Source organism: Rattus norvegicus, chromosome 1 (assembly GCF_036323735.1).
Source record: "Rattus norvegicus strain BN/NHsdMcwi chromosome 1, GRCr8, whole genome shotgun sequence".
In the NCBI taxonomy this organism is placed as follows: Eukaryota; Metazoa; Chordata; class Mammalia; order Rodentia; family Muridae; genus Rattus; species Rattus norvegicus.
In genome coordinates, this window is record NC_086019.1 from 196512602 (window position 1) to 196536152 (window position 23551).

Consider the following 23551-nt stretch of genomic DNA (forward strand, 5'->3'; position numbering starts at 1 on the left):
AAGAAAAAAAAAAATAAACTCAATGACGTGACAGGAAGCTAATCTCAGAATGACAAATATTATAGGTTTTCTCTTACATGGTACCTGGATTTTTTTATAGATAAGTAAAATATTATATGGCATGAAAGTAGACCGGAAACTGTGTAGGGCAAAAGAGATGGACTGCAGGGAGGGCTGGGTGAAGCCTGCTCTGTGGGGAGAGGTGAGACAAGCGAGATGCACAACATACAATGTGAAATTATACAACAATGTCCTGAGCAACACATTACCACATACAATGACATTTTTGGCATTAAAAATTCAAAAGTAAAACTCCCAGCTTCAGGGGTGGGACTCTTGAGGTGGGAAGATGCTTGAAGAGAAGTGACAGAAAAGACAGGCCCCAGCTTTGCCTGATTTCCCCCGTTTTGGACAAGGAACACAATGGGCAGGACTGCTGCAAGCCACCCAGAGCCCAAGAGATCCACTGGAGCAACCAGGGGTCCTCAGGAGTAGTCATCCCCAAATTCCACTCCCAGGTAACAGGGAAACAGTGGGCTCCCTCAGTCCCTTAAACTCCCCTCTGGAATTCCTCACACAGGGCTTGAGTTTGAGCTCAGGGAAGAGTTCATTTGCATGCACTGTTCAACCCAACATTTTCAAGAAGCCACCATTTCCATAGATCTTCATGTAGAAGCTGTTAATGAAAAATTCCCATTTTTAGCATGTCCCATTTTGGGTGCTAAATTCCCATCTGACCCGAGAGTAACTGATCCGTACTTATTTTACAATATAATTTTATAGGAGTTATGTGCCCAAGCTGCTCCAAATACTCTTTAAAAAAAATCTTCCAACACTGGAGTTCAGACTCTGCTTTTAAATTTAAATTAAGTGAAATTAGGAGATGCTAAAAGAAATGTAAAAATCTCATTTCCTTGGTTTTACTGGTTACATTACCAGGGTCTGCTGGCTATGTGGTGTCACCAGGATGGGTCATGCAGGTAGATGAGACAGGTGGACAGACAGTCCAGCAGCACAGGAAGGTTGGAGCTTCTGGGGCTGTGAGCACTGAACTGCAGTCAGATTATCATGTCTGCGCTCTCTTCTTGCAGACTTGTCAGCCAGAAGTTTGGGAAGTCTTTTCCCAGGGCTGCTATAAAACTGTGCAATGCTTGTCCCAGTGGATGAGTCTATATAGCTGGGGTCATGCAGGTAGGCAACAGCCTAGGTGTGGCAGCCTCAAGTCTTCTCCTCTGGAATTCCCTAAAGACCCTGTGTGATCAAGTCACTGCTATATACGACAGCCCCAGGCTCTCCTCTAAGGGGGAGATCACAAGGCTGGCTTCTAAATCAACAACTTCCATCACAAAGATTAGTCAACGTACACACATACCCCAGAACATCAAGACCAAAATGTTGGTCCTAGACCTTCCTTGGGGACTGACCAATCCCCACAGCCCACATTTAGAAACAGACTACTTCCCATGACATATGAGTTGGGGATGCAGAACCCCATTTGGACAGGGGACTCTCTCTCTCTCTCTCTCTCTCTCTCTCTCTCTCTCTCTCTCTCTCTCTCTCTCTCTCCTATCAGCCTCTCATTTCAGTTTGCAGTTTTCATTCTCATTCCACACTGCAGGTGGGCCTATCTTGATCATTTGAAGGGCTGAGGGCTGGCAGAATCCTGAGCTAAGCTCCTCCTCAGCCTAGTCATCTACCCTTGCACACATGCTCAGAGACACTTCCCAGATCTACCAAAATACACAAGCTAGAATAGCCCGAGTTCTGTTAGCAATGCTCCAAGCTGGACATCTCACAGTGGACTACAAAAATGAACAAGCAAAATCAGGGAAGAACTTCATAAATGTGGTACTGAACAAAAGAGAGCAAAGATCAAGACAAATATTCCACAGGATTCCACTGCCATGAAGTCCAAGATCCAAGCAAAAGATCAAGGCATGGAAGTGAGGACAGAGCTTTCCCATAAGCAGGGTGGGGAGGTGGTTATTGACCTACACAGGAGGGCCAGGGACTTCCAGGTTGCTGTGCATACTCCTGCTGGTTATCCCTGAGAGAGCTGTTTGTGAACGTCCTTCAGGCTCTATGCTTATGGTGGTATGTTGTATTCCAATTTAAAACCAGTCCATAAGCTCATGTGTATAATCTCAGAACTCAGGAGGAAAAGGCAGGATCAGGGGTTCAAGGCCAACCCAGGCTACATGAGGTCGTATCTCAAAAAAAAAATAGTAAAAATAGTTCATTGTGTATAATGGACAGAGTTAAGTTTCTACCAGTAGAGAGGTGAAGGTCCCATGGGCCATTCTAACCACCTAGCCCTTGTGTCTCCACCACAAAGGTGAGTGGTCTTCCATCAGACCAATACCAGTTCTTTCAGAGGTGCCAACCCGAACTTCCGCTGTCCATACATTTTTAAATGGTTAGCAGCATTCATAAGCACTTTTTATGATCCAGCATGCAATCAGACGGGTAATGACCTCCAGGTGCCAAGGTCTTAAATGGCTCCTCTCTAACAGAGTCAGGCAGGAGCCTACAAGCCTCGCTTCACCCAGTGGCTGCTGGCACACTGGGGCTCAAAGTCAGGGGAGAAATATTTGGTGGGCATTCCAAGGAATGCCACCTAACTGCTCCTTTCAGCATCTTCTCCTTGCGAGGCGTTCTAGGGCAGAAGCCTGAGTGATTTAGCAATCCTAGGATGCTCCTGCTACACCCCATCCCAGAAGGACTTGCTGTTTAATCCAAGAATCCAATTGTTATTTCATTGACCAGCATCCCCATGCAAGGAAGCCTTCTAGTACCTGGGCTGCCATAAAGTCTCTACAAGATGCCTCCAGGAAATGTCTCAACCCTCCCTCAGAGAGAGTGAAACCAAATCTCTGGGACCCTAAGTGCTGGCCATGGACGCTTAGCACCATCAGAGACACTGAACTTGTGAGCCGCTGGGCTGAAGGGGGCAGAACTCTGGGGTGGTCAAGGAAGAGTATAAGATAAGGAAAATATGGGGTCTATATCTGGAGAGATGTCTCAGTGGTTAAGAGCATTGGCTGCTCTTCCAGAAGAACAGTGTTCAACTCCCAGCACCCACATGGTAGCTCACAACTGTCTGTAACTCCAGTTCCAGGGGATCAGACACCCTCACACAGACATATATGCAAGCAAAGCACCAGGAAGGAAGGGAGGGAGGGAGGGAGGGAGGGAGGGAGGGAGGAAGGGAGGGAGGGAGGGAGGGAGGGAGGAAGGGAGGAAGGGAGGGAGGGAGGGAGGGAGGGAGGAAGGGGGAGGGAAGGAAGGGAGGAAGGAAGGAAGGAAGGAAGGAAGGAAGGAAGGGGAAGGGAAGGGAAGGAAGGAAGGGGAAGGGAAGAAAAGAAAAGAAAAGGAAAGGAAAGGAAAGAAAAGAAAAGAAAAGAAAAGAAAAGAAAAGAAAAGAAAAGAAAAGAAAAGAAAAGAAAAAAAGAAACATTGTTGATAAAGGAAATGGCCCATTGGGAAATCAATGCAGTCCTCAGAAGCAGGCTTCTAGCATATTCTAAAACTTAGAAGCCGCAGATTCACAAGCCATGCTGACATTTGGGTAACCTTTTCCCTGATGATTCCTAATACCAACACCATGCTCACAGAATGCCTGCAGACCTACCTGCCTTCAAGGGGTCTTCCTGGTCCTCCCATCCCCTTGCTTCTGGATTCACACCTTCCGGGCAAAAGCCTCCCCTCCAAGCTTTCTCTACCACAAGCTGGAGCTCTGGGACACTACCCAGCACCTGCTCAGAGTGGGCTCACTGCACTTCACACACCATTCAGCAGTTTGCCACCCTGCCCCTGACTACAACCAACAAGGTCACACAGTTCACCCTAAAGCTCTCAGAAGTAACTCCGTGAAGGTAGGACCCATGTGTGCACCTCTATAAATCAGGCATCATGCCACCTGCCTCTGCAGACTAGAGAAATGGACTTATAAGCTATGAAAAACATGGGCAACAATGTCCAAACACCTCAGCTTTTATCTTCTATCTCCATAGCTTGCCTGCATGTGCCAGGCTCTGGGCACAGTGAGCAGACATAACAGAAGGGACCCTGCCCTACTCAAAAGCTGCTGATGTTCTGCAAAGGGCAAAAATGGCTTTAGATATACACCTCCTCCCCCAATTGAGATATTTTTCCTCCAATATCTCTAAACTAGACCTAGCCAAGTATAGCAGGCTGTCATATAAACTAATAAGAGTATCATAGATTTTTAATCCTATTATTCTCCTTTTTAAAGTAAAAAACAGTGATTGTGGCTCTCTGATCAGGGAAAATGAATAGACCAGCTTTCAGGTGAATGTGTAAGTTCTGCATTTGTTATTCGCTCACTATGCTAAATGCTGGTTCCACAGACCATGGGGATCCAATTCCAGACAAGCAGGTATAGCTGGCTTCCACTCACTGCACCCTGGGACACCTGGCTACCTGCCACACTCTCTCCCTGTAGCCTTGGGGCATAAAAGACAGTCACTTTCTTTCAAGAGTCACAGTGCCATTCAGATTTATCAACTTGTGACAACGTAGGGTGAGAGCAGAGTACTGGCTGGCTGGGGATTCACAAGTCCAGTGGCCTTGGTACAAACTGAGGACAAAGGTGACGACCATCAAGGCCATTACATATCACTACCCAGTGACCCACCTCTGAAGCAGCGTGGTATGGGGCAGTCTCCCCGCACCCTTGTTTAGGTAATTTTAATCCTCATTCAAGATTCTGATCTCCAACCGAAAACTTTTAAGTCCGAGCTGTCCTGGATTGGGAGTGTCCCTCTCTGGCACAGCCCTTAACACTGTTCTCACTTCCATCAGCTTCTAAGACATGGCCCCTACCATGTCTGGACCACTTCCAGGAAAAGTTCCTTCCAAGTTCTGCAGCCACTTGCCCCATGGGAGAGATATCCTCCCCCAAATGCCCTGTCCTCCCCGGAAACCCCACAACCTTGCAGATTGGCATGCTTCATAGTGACTAGGTCGACCTATGGTGGCCTTCGAAATCCTGGGCTCTCTCCAAGGACATTCCACTCAGCTACAAAGGACAAAGCCCAAGCAGAAAATATCAGAGGTGAAAAGCCAAGAGGAATGAGGAGATGGACCTCCCAATCTTGGGACTAAGACAGAGAGGCAAAAAGCCAGGGAGAGACTTGTCTTCAAAGCAGAGCTGTGATAACATTAGGCCTCATTAGACATCTAGATCCCTGTCCCTGTTCATTCTGGATTACTCCAGGGGAAATTACTCCAGACACTTGATGCATGGAATCTGAGAGGCACACGAAACCCCAGTTCTGATGAGGAAAACCATGATGTGTTCCTTCAGCTCCTCAAGCATTCCTAAGAGCGTGTCCAGACTGGTACCCTGTGTCCCCAGAATGACACTTGCCAGATTCCTCAGAGATCTGTACACAGAATACAGCATTCTCTGTATTCTATCATCTGGACATTTACACTATAGCTCTCCCAAGGTGCCCTACATCAGATCCCTCCAGAGCCAGCTGCATGAACAAGGACCCAACAGTCATAAAGTCAATCCATGTTCAAACCCCCTGTGTACTCGATTCAGTGCTCTGCAAGCCACATTTTAAAGTTCTGGTTTCTTTAATATGGGGCTCTTATGATCGTGTTGCATCAGCCTGAAAATCACATTGTCAGTCTATGGATTCATAAAAAGTTTAACAATGAAAACTGGGAATGTCACTCAGCTGGGAATGACGATGGCCCCCATGCACTCATGTTTGAATACTTGGTCCCCAGTTGGTGGAACTGTTTGAGAAGGATTAGGAGATATGGCCAAGGAGGAAGTGTGTCACTGGGGTCAGGCTCTGAGGTTCCAGAAGACCAGCAATATTCCCAGTGCCGCTTTCTCCACCACCATGGACTCAAACCCTCTGAAACCATAGGCACCTTATTAAACGCTTTCTTTTACATGTAGCTTTGGTTATGTGTTTTACCATACTAGAAAAGTTTTAAGACAGTTGGTAAGAATGTTTGCCTGGCATAGAAAAAGCCTCAATTCTCAACACCACACACCAAGTGTGGTGACACACATCTGCAATCCAAAGACAGGAGGATCAGAAAGTCAGGGTCATCCTTGGCTACGTATTTAGTTTAAGGATAGCTTAGAATAAATGAGACACTAGATAGATGGATGGATGGATGGGTGGGTGGGTGGGTGGGTAGATGGATAGATAGATAGATAGATAGATAGATAGATAGATAGATAGATAGATAGATAGATAGATAGACAGACAGACCAACTGAGAGGCAAATGGAATGACAATGAGGACAATGAGTATCAAATAAAGAAAAGATACCCAGAAATTTCTTCCTATGCATTCCAGCCGATGAAGATCATAGAGAAAATTATCTTCTGTCTCAGATGTGGGATCATCACTGGGACCTTCCTAGGAGTACTTGGGAATGAGGATGAGAATGGTCCCTCTCCTAGGAGGAACTAGCAGAAACCTGTTTATCACAAGTCCAATCTCAGGACCAGCTCCCATGAAGCTCTGCCTGACAATTTAGCCAACACTCGGCCCTTTAATTTATCGTGCTAATGTGGCTAGACACTGGTCCCCGGAGTCAGGCCATCTCACAGGCTCTGAGGAGAGGCCATGGAGGAAATTTATGAGCCGAGGTTTATCCCTTACAGCCTCTATAAATGGGAAAATCTTTACCTTCCTGGAGTAATGTGTTTGGTCCCCAACCAGAAGAGAAAATTAAGCCCTTCACCCAGTGCTCTGCACTGTTGGTTTTTACAGCTTGTCCCCCAAGCCTGTGCAGCTTAAACACCATTTATAAGCAGGCTTCATTTTAACCCTCCTTGGGAGAGAATGCAAAACTAATTAGGTCTATGCAGCTAAGTTCCCACATTCCATTCTAGTGGCATGTCACCATTAATGGTACCCATGACAAGGAGAGAGGACGATGCCCACATATCATTTGAGTTCTCAGCTAAGTACATGGGGGTGCTGGGTTGGCTGGCCACTCGGGGTTTTGCATCTTGAAATCAGTTTGCAGATGGCCTAATTAAAACACATCAAAAGATAATTCAATGGGAACTAAGGCTCCCATCACATCAAATACAACTACAGAAATCTCACCTTAAATCACCTCCAAGGGAAGAGGGTGAGGATTTTGCTCGCTTGTTTTTGTGGGCTCCCAGCTCTGCCAATAGCACCATTTCACCAGGAAAGCCACTGCACTTGCATTAAGAGATGTGATAGATCTTAGGCAAGTCCATCTCAGAGCTGGGAGGCAACAGACGTGCAGAGCAACTGAGGCACAGTCAGTGAGAACCAGGCCAGGAAAGTGTGTAGACCCATTTGATGGACTAAGCTCGAACAGGCTGCAAGCACTCTCTGATCCAGATCACCTAGGTTCAAGTCCCAACTCTATTACTGAGTTGCAAGAATTTGAACTGTGAAATGGGAGCACTGGGGATTTTAGGTAACCCATGCGTGCTCGTTATTGTGATCAGATCTCGAGACCCCAGTTCTCCGTCCTATGTTCCATTACACCACACTGACCTGAGCCATCCCTAGTCTCCAGAAATTCCTCAAACCCAGCTAGGAGAGTTCTCTCGGTCCACTCTTCGGGGTATAGGAACCCATAGGGCACCTTGCAGGATCCAGCATTCATGAAAAGCATTAAAGTGGCCCTTCAAGGATTTATTGACCTGGCAGAAACTAACGTCATTGACTGCCAGTTGGAAAGGATCCAAAAGTCATCTAAAAGATAAAAGACGGGGCTGAACTTCGTGAAATTCTAAAATGCTTCCAAAGTGCTGTGGATCCCAGGGTTTAATAACATCAGAAGGCGCAGAATGCAGCCTGCAGCTTGGTTAATGAGATTGGGCCAGCCTCAATTTCCTGGCTTTTATGGGGTCCCAGGGTCACAGATGATATTATCGTGGTAGGAAGCTGGGCAAAGGGTACATAGGAACGCTGCAACTTCCGGCGTGTCTGAAATTATTTCAAAATAGTTAAAATTATGAGGCAGCGTAAGAAGTGGGGAGAGATTATGGGGGTCCTTGGCAGGTTTTCAGCCTGTCAGGACAGCTTCCAGACAGTTGGGCTTGGAAAAGAGAGAGACGCTGGGTGAACATCTGGAATGATTCTAAATTGAGCTGCTCTGGAAAAAAAAAAGAAAAAGAAAAAGAAGAACCTATTTTCTCTTCTCTTCATTTACTAAAATCCAAGGAAGTTTATATTTTATCCACAACTTTAAAAAGTTAATCTTACCGCAGTTGGAAGCAGATCTGTGTATTGCTGCGCAAAAAAACATTTACTGGCACAACTTTCCAGCGTGATAGTCATGTAAGGACAGCCAAGGAGGACCCGGGGAGACCTAACACACAAAAGGCGACAAGGGATAATCTGCTGACGATCTGCCAGTATGTTTGCAAGGGTCAGCATGTCATCAGCGCAGAAAACTACACTTATCTGTAACGGCCCAGCTGTAGACAAGGGGTAGAGTGTCCTGACAGAGGGCCAGGGAACCACAGATTGTTTCCTGGAGACACAGTTCCCTGTGGGTGACGGCAGGGCATGAGATGGGCAGGCAGCCTGGGGGGGTCCACAACCTAGGAGACAGTGAGGCAGCAGCAGCAAAGGGAAAATCCACGGCAGGACTTTCCAGAGGACTATTTAGAAGAGGCAGTGAGAAAGAGCAAGAACAAGTCAAGTTCTCTGGAAGAGGCCAGGGCAAGAAAGTGGCGGTCAGTGGGGTAATCGGACCAGTGTGGACGTTCACGGTGCCTAGTTTCCGTCCCTAAGCCAGGCTGCCTGAGTTACCACTGAACTCAGGTTAATGGCCCATGCTCACCTTTGGACCTGTTTATTTCGGTATTGTTTTTAAGAGTATGGTTCCAGCTGTCCACCATGGCTTCCCCCTCTTTCTCCTGTTCACAAGCCAACCACCGCAAAGGAAACCAGGCTGCTGGTATCTTATTTTCAATCTCTCTTCTCTCCCTGATTTCCGAACCTCAAAGCAACTGCTGGCCAGCAAGGCTCAGACGAGTGTTCATGACCTATAGATAGATGAGACTTTGCAGGACAATTTGAGGTCAGACTATGTGTTCTTAAGAAGGGAGCTAAAGGACAAATCAAGCCATTCATCTCAACAGGTCTCCCCAGCTACAAAGGCAGTGACAGGGTCGGGGCTAAACAGATAGGAAAGACTGCAACCATCCTAGCACTATGGGCCAAAGTATGGGCCAATTCCCCAAGACACTTCTGCCCATTCTCACCTGCCTTCTTTCCATCCATCAGCCTGGCTCTGCATCCACTCAACCGTCAGATACTCTCCTTCCAATCCTGAATAAGATTCATTTCTTATTTCAAAGGGACCAAGTGACAAAGATAAAGCAAAGGCAGGGATATGCCGACAGCTCACTGTCACAGATGGTGCCCAAGCCTCTGACTTGGCTGCTGTGGAAATAGAGGGTGGGACCCCTCACAAAGAGAAGGAAAACAGATCTAAAGCATGAGAACACACACACACACACACACACACACACACACACACACACACACACACACCAGAGCAAGGGACAGTGAGTTATATCTAGCAAATCTGGACACGAGACATGAAGCCAGTCACAGAGGAAGTTGCGACAGACACTGAGGACAGATGAGACTTGTCATAATCACCGTTCTGATTACTTCATCTTCAATATGAACAAACTACAAATGCCCCTCAGAGGATGACTGTAATCACTGCCAAGCTCCAGGGTACGCTTCCTAGCTAAAGAGATAGGCGCCATACAGCTCCGTGGACATATATGTATGCACATGTGCACCTAGGCACGCCCAGATGCCTCCAACAATTTAATGCAATCAAACGAATAGGTAACCAAAAGATGCATGTGTCTTTCAAAGCCCTGTGGGGTTTCTGGTGCAGCACCCCTGACTTAGGATCCCTAATTTTCCTCCCACTTTTACTTCTTCTACAGTTACAAAGGTCATTAGTTGGAGTGTCAGCAACCACACCATGACAGACAGGCTTCGTTGGTTCATTTGGGAGAAGGGGGATGAACAATGTTTCAACTCATGTTTCCCTCTCATCTCCATTTTCCTCATGCACTTTTTTCTAGGGTGACCTTCACTGGCCCTTAAGGCTTGCCCCCCCCCATGTCAGGCTGTTCTCTCTACCTCCCAGTCCAGAACAATTTGAACAGTACACCTCGACACATCTCATACGCCCAGTGCCGCCAAGCTTCCCTTTAGACAGAAAGCAACATGGTTTCGCTCCCCTGCCTCAGGGACTGATGGCAGCTTCTCCTTCTCCCTTGGGTCATTTCACATCCAGCCTGTCTCTTCTCCAGCATCTCTGTATGCTGCACCTTTATGTTACATCTCCAACAATGATGTCAAGGTTTATGGGTTTGAACCCAGTTGGAATAGGAAGAAGCCAGATGTTTTCTTTGTTGGGCAGTGGGGCTCTGTTTATCTCCCTGACTCGGTCCACATTGCCCCATTTTCCCACATAGTGGACTTTTGTTAGTATGGCCACTTCTTTAAATTCAGGCTTCTCTTTCTACACACTGCCTCCCACCTTTCAGAGCACCGGAAAGTTCTGCAAAACAGAGGGCCGCCTCTGGGGTTTCCTCTCTACTCTCTGTGCATCTCTGTGTATAAGTGGGCAGAGCAGGCATCTGGCTTTCTGGTTTCCTGAGGTCAACTTTGGCCACGTGGTCGTCTTATTTGCTGGTCTGGGTGGCAAAGGGCCAGTTCAGAGTTCCCCTGTATCTTCTAGAGCCATTTCATAAAGATCAGACAGAACTCTCCTGAATGGAGAGACCATTCCAGCCACAGAACAGGCAGATCCACCACAGTGAAGCTCAAGAGAGACTTGGAAACAAAGCATGTGCAAGGCTGGCCTGGGGACACAGCCAGACCCCCAGGACTGCACACTCTTGTCCACTGCCAAGCCTGGCCAGGGAGGCCTCTCCAGCTTGGCCCCAGTGGAGGTTTTCACATGCTTTAGCCCAGCACAATTCCTTAAAACACAACTTCTTAATGTCTCCTGGAGTCACAATCACAGCCCCTTGTTTATGGATGTGGCCAGATCAGATAAAATTTCATTCTCTGAATTGGTTCCTAATTGAATTACTCCTCCAGATCAGCAGTGGACTCTCATTGCTGCAGGGAAAAAGAACTAGAAAGCCACTGGCGCCAGGGCTTGCAGCTCTCATTGGAATCTGGTGAAGAAGAGACACCCGAGCCTTTGCTGGGTTAGGAATAGGCTAGGGCAGGGTGGTCACCATCTGCCCACGCACCCTCACCTTCTCCCCAGGCTGGTCAAGAAGGAAGCCTGGGGTTTTACAGACAATTTGGAAGAGCATATAGAATAACTGAATTGTAACTCAGAAATCTAGAGTCATCCCTGGCTGTGTGTGACCTCTGGGTCTATAAGGAGGGTCTGGACTATGTTCAGCAGAGGTCCTTTTGGTTCAACAGTTAACAGACTCTTCAGTATCTTTGCAAGCATAACAAGCAAGGTCGAGACCAGATGCATAGAGCAAGACTAGGGCCAGGGAAAGGAAAATAAAACCTTGTTGTTGGAAGTAGAAAAAAAAAATCTTAAAACAAGACGAATGTAACCCTAGAAATGGAAACTCATTCACATGAAAAACCTAGACACGAATGTTTACAGTAGTGATGCTCATGAGGGCCAAAACCTGGGGACAATGGAAATGAGCACCAGGGAACACTGGAATCAACAGAGCTGTGGTCAGCCTCTCTCACAGAATGTGATCCGGCCGGCCATTAGAAAAAACGGACCTCCTGCGGTAACAGACCTCCATTAACGTGAACAATAATGGTAACGTGAACAATAGAGTGAAAGAAGCCATCCACAGAACACCACGTTCTTCACGATTTGGAGTTGAGGAACTCAATTGACAGAGACCAAAAGTTGATCTGTGGCTTTCAGGGTTAGATGTGGTGGTGGTGGTGGTGGTGGTGGGAGGGGAGCAGGTGGTGGCAGCAAGCAAGATGGTACTGGTTTTCTTGCTCAGTGGGTGAAGGGCCATAACGTTGGCTGGGGTGATGTAATGTTCACACCTGTGGATACACAACACATTACATTATAGGCTTCACATGGGTGAGCCGTATAGCGTGTGTGACTTGACAACTGGACTAGGCTTCAGATCGCTGTGGAAGACACCTGTGGTAGTCCGTGAGGGTGTTCCCTGAAAGAGCTAACTGGAGAGGGAAGATAAGACCCACCCTGAGTGTGGGTGGAAGCCTGCATGGGGTCCATGACTGAAGGAAAAGGAGCGGCAGTTGAGCACCTTGCCTCTGTCTGCTTCCTGACTGTGGCTGCAACATGACCAGCTGCCTCGTGTTCCTGTTACCATGCCTTCCCCACCACGGTAAACGGTACCCTCCAAGTGTGAACCAAAATAAACCCTCACTCGTGTTACTTTTGTCTGATTTTTTGTCACGACAATGAGAAAAGTAACGAGCACAGCTTTGGAGTATCTCAAAAGGGCTGCTTTTAAAAGAAAATGTTGAATGAGTTGTGTTTTTTTTTTTTTTTTTAGGCCTGTTGTCTGACTTTCAAAATCAGTCAGATGAGAGCGGTGTTCTGCGTATAAGAGTATGGGACCCGGCCAGTTCCTAGGCCATCTGAAGGGGAAGCCCTGTGAACAGACAGAGCTTCCTCTCGTAAATCTGAGGACTGGAGAGTGAGCAGCCCAGCGGTTTTTCCATTGATTTGTTTGCCGAAAGCAAATCTATCGTCTACCACTCCGACAGCAAGGACGCCTCACCTGCTCTTTAATGCATCATTTTTATTCTGAGCTAAATCATACACAAGGCAAAAGATTCATGGATTCCCCATTGTCGGCCAAGGAGCAAATGTTTCTCCCTGCTTCGGCCGACAGAGAATTCTAAAGTAGGGGTCCCAAGCACTAGCTTCCTTCTCTGGCTTCGTGTGCCCCGCTCCCTAGGCGCTTCACTAAAACTGCTACCCAGGAGGTATCAAATAACTTCTCAGAGTTAGCACAGTGTAAGTGCCAGGCTGATACAGTTCTCAGAACGGGCACCCTTCCATTCCTCATCCTGTCTTTCTGATAACTTCCTTAGGCAAGCTCAGCGCGTCCTAGAAGCATCTATTTCCTCACTTTCAGTGTAATGCCCTCCCATTACTGGATGGAGGCCTGCCTGGAACCAGTTATCTGTATTTAAAACAATGACAAACAGTGAAGATCACACCACTGTGAATCAAGCCAAGTATAAACACAGAATTGTGTGTTTCCTTAGTTCACCACCTAGAACCCACAAGCTGTCCCTTCCCAGGGTCTCAGGCCCTATCACATGTCCTTAGGGTGAGGTAGGTTAGCTAAATGGAAGTTCCCATGTTTGGTGGTGGGTAATGTAGAACTCTACTCCTCTGCCGTTGGGCCACCTTCCCGTTCACTTCCTTTTCCGTGGGGGTCTCAGTATCCCAGGCCTGTTATGAAGGAAAAGCTCCCAAGTAAGACACCAGACATTCCTAGAGCTCCGTGCCCTCTGAGAGACAGAGATGAACTGGGGTCCTCGCCCAAAGTCATCAGTGTTCAGTGGATGGAGAAGGCAGTCTCATCCAAGATGAGGTGCAGGGAGTGACTGGGAAGCAAGGACAACAGAGGCCCTCCATTCCAGCTTCAAAAGGAGCCAGAGGTGGGAATCAGAGATGGGGGGAATAGCCCTGAAAGTGCCTTCTAGGATCCTCCCCTTCATTTGCCCTTCACCTTGCTCTGAGGAGGCTGCTCCATGAAGGGTCAGCTCCTGGTACCCCAGCAGCCTCAGGCCTGTTTTCCTCCTCTTCCCCATAGTATCCTCCAAGCCAAGGTTGTTGTTTATGTTGTGTGTTGCTGCTATTTGAGATGAGGCCTCACTACATTGACTAGTCTGATCTTAACTCCTGGCTTCAAGAAATCCACCCACCTCACCTTCCTCCTAAGAGGTTGAACCTTCAGTTTTAAGAAATAAGGAAATGTCGCCTGATTCATCCACTTTCCTCATCACTGCACTGGATTGTCTGACAAAAGCAACCCAAGGGACAATGTATTAGGGCTCCAGGTCCATTGTGGTAGAGAAAGATATAGATAGGTAACTCTGTTCAGTGTCGGGAGCTTACAGCAAGCATACCCTATTCACATCTCAGTCGCCAACCATGAGACAAGAACTAGGACCAGAAAGACAGCCAAGCTACAGTATTCTAGACTTGTCCCTAGGGTCCCACAGGTGCCACTCAGACCCCATTTCCAAAAGTTCCACAACCTCCCAAAACAATGGGGACCAAGTATTCAAACAAATGAGTCTGTAAGAGACATTTCACACTCAAAGCATAGTAGCCTTCCCTATCCTGTTCTACACACATGCCTGTCCATCTCATAATGTAAAATGCATTCATTCAAACTTCAATACTATTACTAAATCCAAAGTATCTTCTACAACCCATGCAATCTCTTAACCATGAGAGCCCCTGTAATAGCAAAAACAAGGTAACATGTTTTGAATAGACAATGGTGTGGAATAAACATTTCCATTAAGAAAGAATGGGCCCCAGTAAGACCAAAACCCAGCAGAACAAACAACAAATCCTGTAGTTCACATCTATCCTCGTAGGTAAGCCTGCCCTGAAAGTCTTGTCACCTATAACACATGTAGCCTCTTTGGTGTCTGGTTTCACTCAGTACCTGTAGCTTTTCTTTCTTCTTTTTATTTTATGTATATGGGTGTTTTACCTATATGTGCACCTCGTACATGCCTGGTACCATTGATCACCTGGAACTGGCGTTATATTAGTAAGCAGCTATGTGGGTACTGAGAATTGAACCTGGGTCCTTTGTACAGGAGCAGCTGGTGCTCTTAACCAATGAGCTATCTCTCCGGCCCTGCCTGTATCTTTTAAAAGATGGTCCCTTTTCCTGATATGTAGAACATCCCAGGGTCTCTGTTGCAAACTGGGCTTCTTTATAGCTCCACATTCAGAATGTGATCTTCCTCTGCATTGCCTGTCCTTCACAACTGTTTCCTGGGATGTTGGTACAAGTCTCCACGACCCAACAGCTCTTGAGCTTTGCACACTCAAGCCAGAACAATCTGGACAAAGTAGTCCAATTCTGCCAAAGCCCAAAATGAAGCCAGGCTCCCTTAGACCTTCGGCTGCGGTGGCCTCAAGGGCCTGGATGGCTGAACATGAGAAAACATTTGCCTAGGCAATCGTTCAGGAGGAGGGTACCCTGGAAACTTTATCTTCTGGCTTTGAGACAGGGTTTCTCTGTGTTTATAGCCCCCCTAACTGCTCTGAAACTTGGTTTGTAGACCAGGGTGACTTTGAACTCACAGAGATCCACCTGCCTCTGCCTCCCCTATGCTGGGATTAGAGAGGTGTGCCACCATATCTGGCTGGCTTTATCTTCTTAAGTGCTTTCTTTTCTTCCTTCCTTTCTTTCTTTCTTCCTTTCTTTCTTTCTTCCTTTCTTTTTTGTTTTGTTTTGTTTTTTAAGATAGGATTTCTCTGTGAAGTGTTAGATGTCCTGGTACTCATTCTGTAGACCAGGCTAGTCTCAAACCCAAAGATCAGCCCACCTCTGCCAACCAAGTACTGGAATTAAAGCTGTGTACCATCATCCCCATCCTCAGGTTCTTATCAGTGTGGAAAGGCACCTACACAGGCAGACTCACCTCTTCTGGTGATTATTCCCAGGACAGCGTTAGTTACCCTGAGACTTTAGCTGCACAAGACAGAGTTTGTTGACCATGCAACCAAGACTTAGCCCTACCCTCTTGTAATGTATGGCCATCCCCCTGGAGACTCAAGTCCTGCTCCTTTCTCTAGCTCAGGATGACCTTCAACCATCCCTCCCTCTCTTCCCACGTTCTAGTCTGAGTATGTGTGTATAATCAACTGTGTTCCTCCTTCTGTCCATCTGTCTCGTGTCAGTTTAATTTGTAATCCAGCCAAGAATCTAGATGTGAAAGGAAGACACTTTTCACCCTGTTATGCTTTCAATTCAGGGCTAATTCAGAGGAAGTCCCAGAACTGACTGCCCCCGACGCAGGGCAGGAGGTCCATCCCAGTTCCCATAAGCCACTAGATTTGAACCCAGAAAATAAGGCAGACCAGGGAAACAAGCAAACATTTGACAGATCTGGGCTAGTTTCCAGAGGACAAGTGAAAAACCAAAGTGTCCCAAATATGATGATGGAGGAAGTTATCACACAGATCTGCCAGTTCAACACCAGCCTGGCAGTGGGGCACAGGGTACATCCATTCTTCTGGATGTTGTTCAAGAACAGTGGCTCTCAACCTGTGGGTCACAGCCCGACCAGAGTCACACATCAGATATCTTGCATCTCACATATTTGCATTACGATTTGTAACAGTACCAAAATTACAGCCATGAAGTAGCAACAATAACTTTTTGGTTGGGGGGGTCACCACACCATGAGGAACTGTATTAAAGGGTGGCAGCGTGGGACGGTTGATAATCACTGTCCTAGTGCAATAAACAGTTATGAAACAAAGTGCATGGTTAGAAGACACAGAGATCAACCAGGACCACCAGCCCATGAACAGGAAACTAAACCAGAAAGTAGAGTTGGATGATCCCATGGGCCTGGGCCCAAAGTCTGCTACTGTTCCTGATAGCTGTGCAACTCAGAAAGGGACAGAAGCAGCAGCAGTGCGCACTGAGACTCACCACCACCAGCCCAGATCCATCAGGGCCATTGCTTTCCTGGAGGCCTGGAGTTCCCTCATGCACACAAAGTAAACATGGCCTGGTGTGTGTACATTTGGAAGACTCTTTATATAAACAGGTTCACAAATTGGAGGAAAACAATCCTCTGTAGGCCAATAGTCTTATTTGGCGTTTAGAAAGTACAGTCACTAAAAATACACACTAGGACATACTTTATATCTTTAATGCAAATATTTACATTCCAAACAAAGGAGACTGGAACCTTAAGACAAGCTATATGTTCCAGGCACACACAATGCTAGCAGCCCCTGGCTGTTGCCCGAGTAGATGACTCCTGTTTATATTCTTGGAGCAGCAACCAAATTCCCATACCATTCTCCCCAGGACTTTCAAGTCACACACACACACACACACACACACACACACACACACACACACGCACGCACGCACACACATACGCACACACACACACACACAAATACTGTGATTGCTCTTATAATAACCTTTCACATATGATACCAGGAGTCCAGGGTCATTACACCAGGGTCTTCTAGAAGGTCAACAAGTGTCAACTCCTGGCTCATGATACCAAATCCAGAATCCCTATCTTCTGAGTATACACAAGCATCCCCAGGAGACTGGCTCTCAGGTGAATCTCTGTAAACTGATGCATGAACTCAAGACATGACAATCACCCTCAACTAGGAGTAGGTTCCAATGATGAGAAGTGACAAGGGACCCTCTCCTCACTGTTAAGGGGCTCACTAGGCCAGGCAAACAGACACCACCTAGAAAACAAGAACACAGTGCACAGGGACAATGCACAGGGAAAGGGTAAAATCTGAGAAATACAAGAGTGGAACTACAGAAGCTCAGATGAAGGGTGCTGTATGTGGACAGGTTAAGGGGGTATATGAGAGATAGTGGCAATGACTGCCCAGACTTCCTAATAGTAGTGATCCTAAGTGGTCGGGACACAGGAAGAATGAGCAGGTGCAGAGGCTCCCCTTCTCAGTGGTTAGGGGGCATGAGTGCAGCCAAGTCTAGGCTGGCTGGTCAGGGAACTTGGCAGAAAGACAGGACTCTACCTGGCAAGAGTGTAAGCCAGTAAGCAGCCACACCATATGCAGATTGTCCCAGCATGACATGTAAATTCAGCAGTTTGAGACCAATCTCAGCTACACAGCAAGACAAAAAAGAGGAAGAGGCAGTGTATGTGGGGTGAGAACTCCACTGCCAATTGAGGGACTGTCCCCAAAAATAATAAAGAAAAAGAAAAGGCCCCTGGCTAGCAGTCAGCCATTGCCTCCATCCAAGTGTACTGTATTCTGCTTTGAATTCATCCTCAAATCTAAGTAGGGTCACTCCCCAGAATGACAAGTCAGGTAATCTCCCACAGCAGATACCAACACAGAATCAAAATATCACATGCACACTGTGGCCATCCTGTCCACTGCATCCCCAGGAGATGGCAGGGACCAACTCTTTACCATGGGCCTGACACCGAGTTCAGCACTTTGTTTCCTGCCAGGGGAAGAATGCTGCCTGTGTTACCCCTCCAGTGTCTACACAGTATCTACACTGTGTCTACACAGTATCTAGGAAGTATCTACACAGCCCTGGGAATACAGAAGTAAGACATAGACCTTCACTGCCTACCTCTCATAAGCAGACACTTCTCCTGCTGCCTACACCAAGGAGGAAAGGACCTGTTCAGAAGCGGACAAGCCCACCCAGCCCACCCCACTGTGTGCAGACTTGTTGAGTAAGTCAAACCATCTCATGGTATACCTTGCCCATCATATTGGCTCACCACACTTGCCAACCTCAGCTTCCAACCAGAACAAAAGTCACATTTGATCTCCACCAGAAAAGTGACTGATGTGGGGAGTATCCCTGAACCCCAACTTGTACTATTTATAATAATCCACTAACAGGCAGATGTTGTTAGCTTAGGTATTACAATGAGTAAACTATGATACATTAAGCCTTGCGACCAGAGTCATGGGAATAAGAGGAAAAAGCACAGCAGGAACTTGAATCAGAATTGCCATGAAGCTGAGACTGGCTCTGCCCGGGACTTAAGTGGTTGGGGTGTCCAAGCCCTGAGCTAGGAGAATGTCTGCACTGTGGTCCTAAACATGCTGACCAGAAATGCTGGCTACTCATTGACTGAGATCATTCACAAGCAGATGAAGTGCAGATATGCTCTGAGCCCCATGCATCAAGGATGCAGTCTAACACTACAAAGTTCCTCTCCTCTAACCTCTCCTGGAAAATGCAGGTTGGATAATGTACTGAGGGAGCCATGGGCCCGGCACCGGCAGGGAAGCTAGCACAGAGGAGCACGTCTTCCTCCCAGGTGGCCATCGCACTATCTTTCTGATCACAAAGAACAAAACAGCCCAGCAGGCACAAACTCCATTTCCAGAGAAAATGGGAAGCCATCAGCCCCAGAACACCATAAGGAAAACATAATTGTGCCCAGCCTGTATCTAATTATCTGCCCATGTTGGGGCATTTTCCAGACACCTGGGTGACTAGGATGCCTGCTTCCGTGTTCCTACCACAAACACAATTCTGGACAGTGCCCAAGTTTTCTTTTCTTTCTTTCTTTCTTTCTTTCTTTCTTTCTTTCTTTCTTTCTTTCTTTTAATGACACCTTCTGCTTTTGAGGATCTGCCAGCCTTACTTTCCTCAGGAATCTAAAATGCCTGAACCAAGATGAGTTCTAGAGATGTAAAGTAGGTGTCAAGAGCATTCACGCCCCAGCCAGGCGCTCCCTTCCCACACCCATTCCTCTTTCAAGCTCAGAGAAGGGCAAGATTGTGACATTCAAAAAAAACCAGCACTTTTTTTTTTTTTTTTTTTGAGAGTAGCCTGGTCTCCACCTTGCTTAATCTAATGGTGTCAAATAGCACTCACAGCCTGCCCACAAGATCAACTAAAAGAGCTTAGGGGGCAGTTGGAGCCCCTGTCCCCTCCCTGGACAGATGAAAGGATGGCCCAGGCCAGCCTCAGGACAAGGTAATCAGGGGCTCCTCTTAGAGCTCGAGCACGGGGGCTCTCTCTCTCTCTCTCTCTCACTCTCTCTCTCTCTCTCTCTCTCTCTCTCTCTCTCCCTCCCCTCTCCTCCCCCTCCCCCTCTCCCTCTCCCTGCTTTCCTAGTTTTTTCTTTGCATATGCTAGGCAAGCCCTCTATCATTGAACTACATTCTCAGTCACCGCCTCAGAGTAGGCAGTACTGGACGGAGGATGTGATGCTCTAGGCCAGAGGTTCTCCACCATCCTAACGCTGCGACCCTTTAATACAGTTTCTCATTTGCGGTGAGCCCCAACCATACAGTTATTTTCATTCTACTTCATAACTGAAACTTTGCTACTGCTGTGAATTACAATGTAAATATCTGTTTTCCAGTGGTCTTAGGCGACCCCTGTGAACAGGTTGTTTGCTCTCCAAAGGAGTCACAACCCACAGGTTGAGAAACACGGCTCTAAGGGATATGTACATGTGAGCAGTCAGGGTGGAGGGAGGCACGCAATTCTAGGCCTCAGAGATATCTCTCTCCATCTTCAGTTGTGAGTTCTATGAAACAAAAAATTTACCACGAACGCCGGTGCTCACTGAGTGCCGTTGGCCAGGCATTGCTCCCAGCACCTGGCAAGGGCTTCACTCTTTTATAGGACACCTGGGTGAAGTCATCCCAGAGGCTCCAACCTCCAAGCCACTCACCAGCTTCCCACTGCTCTTTCCCAAGGCCCCTCAAAGACGCCTGTCAGCAGCATTATGTAATTCTGACTTGCACAAGTTCTGCCTCGCCCACTAATCTCATTGCTGTGCAGGGACTGCGTGCTGAGAGCTGACTCTCTGCCCCCATGCACCTGGCCCGGGGCCACATCTAAAGGGAATGCATAAATACTGCACCGAGCTGCTGCAAAGGACACAAGGGAGTGCCCCGTCCCTTGAAGTCCTAGCAAATTCTGTAAAGGACAAAAATTTCTTCCCACTTGTCAACCTCAAGACACACAGACACCCTCTCCCTCTCCCTCTCCCTCTCCCTCTCCCTCTCCCTCTCCCTCTCCCTCTCCCTCTCCCTCTCCCTCTCCCTCTCCCTCTCCTTCTCCCTCTCCCACTTACGATCCAAACAGCCTTCTCCTTCTCTGTCCAAGCCTGTCCCTACTCCACTTCCCTCATCCCTCCTTGAACACAGAAATAACCAGAATCATGGGGGCCCCCATTTCCTTTCCCCAGACCTCTAAGAGAGACAAAGGGATGGATACATCTGTGAGACCTGCCTAGCACAGGGGTAACAGTGAATGTATAGGGACACAATAACAGTTGTTACAAAACCCTGCCTTGCTCCTCCATTCTCCAGTTTTAGAAAAACAATCCCTGTTGCCCCACATCGACACAAAGTTTTTTCTTCCTGAATATGAGTCTGGACAAGCGGACCCGGCCGCCTTTATGTTCACCTCGGGATGTGGAGAGCCAGGTCTTCGTGTGTATCATCAGGTCTTGGTGTTTCAGAGAAGCAGTCTCAGGGAACACACTGGACCCCGGTGCTTGAGGATAAAAAGGAAATCCACTGTGTACGTTGAAACACCCTGTCTGTACAATCAGTCAGCTAAGAACAAACAAGACCTTTCTATTCCTAGCTGGAGGACCAAATTGCCCTTGGAAGGAACTTAATATCTATGGTACCTCAGCCTCCTACCAACCCAGAAAGAGACACAGGTCGCATGCTCATTCCCATTGACTTGACAGTCGCTTCCAAATCCTACACCACTGAAGACACATCTGAGAGACGCTCAGATGACGGTCACTCCTGGGCCAGCTACAACTTTTGCAAAACATCTCCTCTCTCATACAAATGGTCTTCAAATGGCATCTCTACAAATAAGGGCCAGCTGAAGCTCCAGGAAGAGGGACAGGCTCAAAGTGACAGCTGCCAACAGCAAGGGGTGTCATTATCTGGGACTCTGTAAGAGACCCAAGCCAGCGGAGTGGCCATAAAGGACCCCAGCCCAGGCTCCTCTCCTGTCTCCACAGCCAAACCCTCTTCTGCACTTGCCTTGCTTCACTCTGACTCCCAGGCCTGCAACTTAAGGATCATTTGTCTGCCCAACACTAGCATGTCTGTCCGCCCCTCTTAAAAGAGGGCAAGCCTTTTATCTGTCCTATCCACAGGGTATCCCAGGGTTCAAACGTGGAGTCTAGTCAATAAACCAGTCAGTATACAAAATTTTTTATGTCAAGTCTCACTGTCCATTAAGGCGGTGCATGGTTTTGCGATGGACACATGACACACAGCATATGGACGGGTCTAGGCAAGCCCATTAGCCCCAGGTATGACAAGTAGTACATTAGTCCTTATTTGTATCAGTGTGAGTCTTCTCTGACATGGCAGCATGGGGCCAGATGTGGAGCTTTGAACTGGGATAGAGCATTCACCACCACCACCACCTCCACCACCACCACCACCGCCCCACCTCTATCATCCTAGGATTCCAGCCCCACACTTCATATCTAGGGCTAAGTACTGCGTTGAGCTTAAAAGACCCATGAACAACTGGCTGGAGCTGAGTGGAGGTTCCCCTGTGTTGTTCACTTGCTAAAGGGACCTCCCTCCTCTTCCCAGCACAGACACACAGACACACACACACACACACACACACACACACACCACACACACACATACACACACACACACACACACACACACACACACACACACACACACACACAGACACCACTAATCTCCAGCTTGCTCTCTCCGGGTTCAAAGCTCCCCAGTTCCTAAGCCCCAACTTGATAATTTGAGATTGTTCCTCAGCTCCTTCTCAAAGTACTGACTAAGCAAAGTCCACTGGGCTCTGGCACCAACCTTTCCCTCAAGTGTAGATTCTTCCTGATGCAAGGATTAATCTCTGGGGAAGGTGGAAAGCAAGGCCCCTCCTCAGACACAGGGAAGGAAGGACGACAAAGAAACAATGGCAGGTAGCAGCACTAGATCTTTGGCTAGGACAGTGGTCCAGGTTCTGCATGCATCAAAAAGCAAGCATGACCAACCAGCCTCCTCAGCGCTGTGTTTCCTTCTGGAGACTCTGAGAGAGTTACCTGGGAAGCAAGACCTTGGGAGGAAGCCTGGACCCAGAGCTTTACTTCCTGTTGACCACTGCCCTAGTAGAGAAACAACAATAGCAGGCCACTTCCCCCTCCAAACTTCATCTCTTGAGAAAAAAAATCCTCAGTTTTTTCTTTAGTTTGGGAAAGCAAACTTGTTGGTCAAAACCAACCCAATCATAAAGCACTTTTATTCCCAGGCTACATTGAACAAAACCATGTGTGCCCTCATGGATCTCTCGGTCAACAGATCAGTCAACTTTGCAAAACCAGTAAATGTCATATCCTGCAGAAGGGGGTCTTGATTTTACAGCGAAACAGCTGACAGTAACATTCAGCTGGAGAACAGGGGCGTTCCAAGAGAGACTTTGGGAGAGCCTCCAGGCCTCAGTATCCTCCATCACAAATGAAGTAGAGGTGACTATAGACTACAGACGTACCCGGTGAACTTTTGGGATGACCACCCTAATCCAAGGGAGTGAGCCACATCATCCAGTCAGAAATTGCAGAAGGCGAATGCTCTGAAGACCTACTCCTCACTAGCAGAGGCAGCCCCACAGGCCTGAAGTAGCGGTGGATAAAAGAGTAACCCAAGCTCAGAGTGACTGGCCACAGGCTGTCACAAGGCTTTCCTGAACTTCATTCCTGAAAACTCCATGCCATTAACTTACTCAACACAGATGAGAGACACAGTGAGCGTCCAGCAGATCTATTAG

The 23551-nt window shown here is 47.5% G+C and overlaps 1 protein-coding gene across 4 annotated transcripts in view; it reads right to left on the minus strand.

Moving 5' to 3' along the window:
- Nucleotides 1-23551, minus strand: part of Chst15 (carbohydrate sulfotransferase 15) — an 81111-nt gene that overhangs the window by 53624 nt on the left and 3936 nt on the right. The window contains exon 1 of one of the 4 annotated variants that reach the window (XM_039102723.2): nt 9260-20764. The exons of the other annotated variants lie outside the window; for them this stretch is intronic. The gene's annotated coding sequence lies outside the window, so the exon portion shown is untranslated. Of the gene's footprint in view, nt 1-9259; nt 20765-23551 lie in introns of those variants that run through there. 4 annotated transcript variants of the gene reach the window in all.